Here is a 2,686-nt window from a genome sequence, read left to right as displayed (position 1 = left end):
CCATCTGAAATTAATATAGCTACTTCTGCTTTCTTTGATTAGTATTACTATATTTTTCTCCAACCATTTACTTCAAATCTATACATGTTTTTATATATATTTAAAATGAGTTTTTTGTAGACATTAGATAATTGGGTCTTGTTTTGTGGTTCAGTCTGGCAATCTTTATCATTTAGTTGATGCATTTGGACCATTGATATTCAGAGATGTATTTGGACTCATATCTACCATCTTTGTCACTGTTTTGAATTTAATGTTCTCCTTCTTTTTCCCTACTTTGCCTTCCACTCTTTGTATGCCTTTTGTAGTTTCAAATGAACATTTTACATGATTCCATATTTCCTCTTTTCTTAGCATATAGGTTATACTTCTCTTTTTTTGCTGTTTTTATGGTTGTCCCAGGGTAACCATAAATATTGCAATAGGTATTCACATATAATTTAAGTCCATTTTCAAATGATAGTATACCACTTCATGGGTAGTGTGAGTACCTAGTAATAATAATTATTATTTCTCCCCCCACCCAACAATTCTCCAATTTAAGGTTAACAAATATGGTATTTTTATATCTAAAACTTTAGTGTAAGTTTTCAGTTCTGAACTATGTTTCCATAAAGACAGAGGCACATTGGTTTGTATTACACAGGAAATAATTTATCTTTAAGTCACAAATATGAATGAGTATATTTTGCCAATGTTATAAAGATGATTTCAAACCCTAGCTAATCTCTTTCTCAAATTGCAACCATTTGCTTAATCTTTAATGAAAATAGAGACCAAAAATGAATGCTTAAACATATCACTATGTGAGATTCTGATGACTAAGAAATCCTTGAAAGAGCAGTGAACCATGATTATTGAAAAGCTCAGAACACTAGCAAGGTTTACTTGCAAAGATTTTACAGAAGGCTGCAAATTGTGTTCCCTAAGAGGAACTAGGAAATATATATGTCATTTAGTAATACATTGAAATTGCCTTGTCTAGGGTGAGTATTACACAAAAACTCCAAGTTACCATTTCCTGGTCTGTTATCCATCATATCATGGCCCTGCACTCCACCTCATAGACAGCCACTAAGTCATACTGGCCTTTGTCCTTTCATAATTTGTTGGCAGCCAGTGTCTCCATACAGGTGTCTTAGGGACATTGATTCACTTCAGTTGTTAAACTTCTCCAAAGGACTCAATGCAACTTTTCTTTTTTATCCATTTAGTTTTGTACAAACTAATCAGAATCTGTGACTTTATGGTTAGTTAAAATATGAGCTGAGAAATCTTCATGAAATTCAAAAGCATTGATATCATTTATTGTTAATCCTAACTTTTCTAGCACTTTTAAAGTAGCATATGTTGGTTCGAGTGAAAGCTGATCTTTGGAATCCTGAAACAAATATACAAAATCCCTCATATGTGCCTTCAGCTTATAACCCATGACCAAAGATTTTTTCCTGAGCATTGCAGATGCACCATCAGTTAGGAAAGAAGAATTTGCAGCTGTCACTATGCCATAGGGCTTGATGAATGCAGGTTTTAGCTTGACTATCTACTTCAGAAAGGACAAAGGCCACTATCTTTGGTGAATATATCTTTTCCTGGTATTTTGAAGATATACAACATCAGAAAGGAGTCCTTCATCCTGGGCCCTCTTGGCTAGACTGTGCAAATGCAGTGCATACTCACTCTGTTGCAGTTGAGAAACAACAAGGCAGCTGCAAGTCAGTCTGTAGAGTGATGCATGGTCATGCCCAGGTGATAGGATTAAAGATAGTCACTGACCTAAAATCTTGGCCTTTTTGAGATCGAGCATGAGTTTCCTCAAATGACAAATTGGTACATAGGCTATTAACTCTATATCACCTGCCACAACCACATTACTGGCCAGAAGTAATCAAGCCAACACTTGTAGTCCTGGTTTGGTTAGCAAAGATGCAAGCCATGGTGACAGATCACAGGAGACTTGTCAGAGAGGTCAGCTTCAAGGGATAGACTCTCCAGCTACATTGTTTTTACTTCCTGTATAACTATGCCAAAGAAGATGTAACCAACAATTTCCTTTGGGACCTTGGTTTGATGCAACAAATCTGAGCCAAATCACATGGCATCAGGTCTTTATATGAAGTGCCTGACAGCAAAAATAGAGTGTGACATTATCTAGCACCACCGTATTCTTTATACAGGGTTTAGCCAAGGTCTTCTTTAATTTTTTTCTGGGCAGCTGGGGCAGCTTTTAGCTGATAGGAACAGCTCAGAGGTCTCAAGAAAATCTGTGTACCCATTTTGCTGAACTTGGAAGATTTTTTTCAAGTTAATGTCAAGATGGAAGTCATGCTGCAGTGGTCCCCATCTTAGCTTGGGCTCCTGTTGTGAGCAGCATTTGGCCTCAAGTTTCTGGGGTGAGAGGGATGTAGGGGTGGATCTAGTCTATAAAGAACCTCTCTTGCAGGCCATCAGACTCCAGAGGTGTAGCTGGGTCCTGGCTGTCTGCTTATCACCTGACTAGATGACTGACCTCTGACCTCATGATAGGCCTTCTTTCTTTCAGTAGAGGAAGAGTTCTTTCTGCCCCTTTAGCCAAAGTGAAGGGTACCATTAGGGACCTGCAGTGAGTCAGCATGGGGTTGGCAGGGTGGGAGGTGGGCAGGTAGGCTTGGGTTAGTCAGGAAGTATGTTGAGGGCCTGGCTAGTA

The 2,686-nt window shown here is 38.2% G+C and overlaps 1 pseudogene; it reads right to left on the bottom strand.

Moving 5' to 3' along the window:
• Nucleotides 1-1,079: 1,079 nt before the first annotated feature.
• LOC104981301 lies at nucleotides 1,080-2,276 on the bottom strand (annotated as a pseudogene).
• Nucleotides 2,277-2,686: the final 410 nt, after the last annotated feature.

The sequence above is a fragment of the Bison bison genome, unplaced genomic scaffold (genome assembly GCF_000754665.1).
Source record: "Bison bison bison isolate TAMUID 2011002044 unplaced genomic scaffold, Bison_UMD1.0 scf7180017864517, whole genome shotgun sequence".
NCBI classification, from domain to species: Eukaryota; Metazoa; Chordata; class Mammalia; order Artiodactyla; family Bovidae; genus Bison; species Bison bison.
The sequence above is the reverse complement of the archived record's forward strand: the minus strand, read 5'-3'. Positions and strand labels throughout refer to the sequence as shown.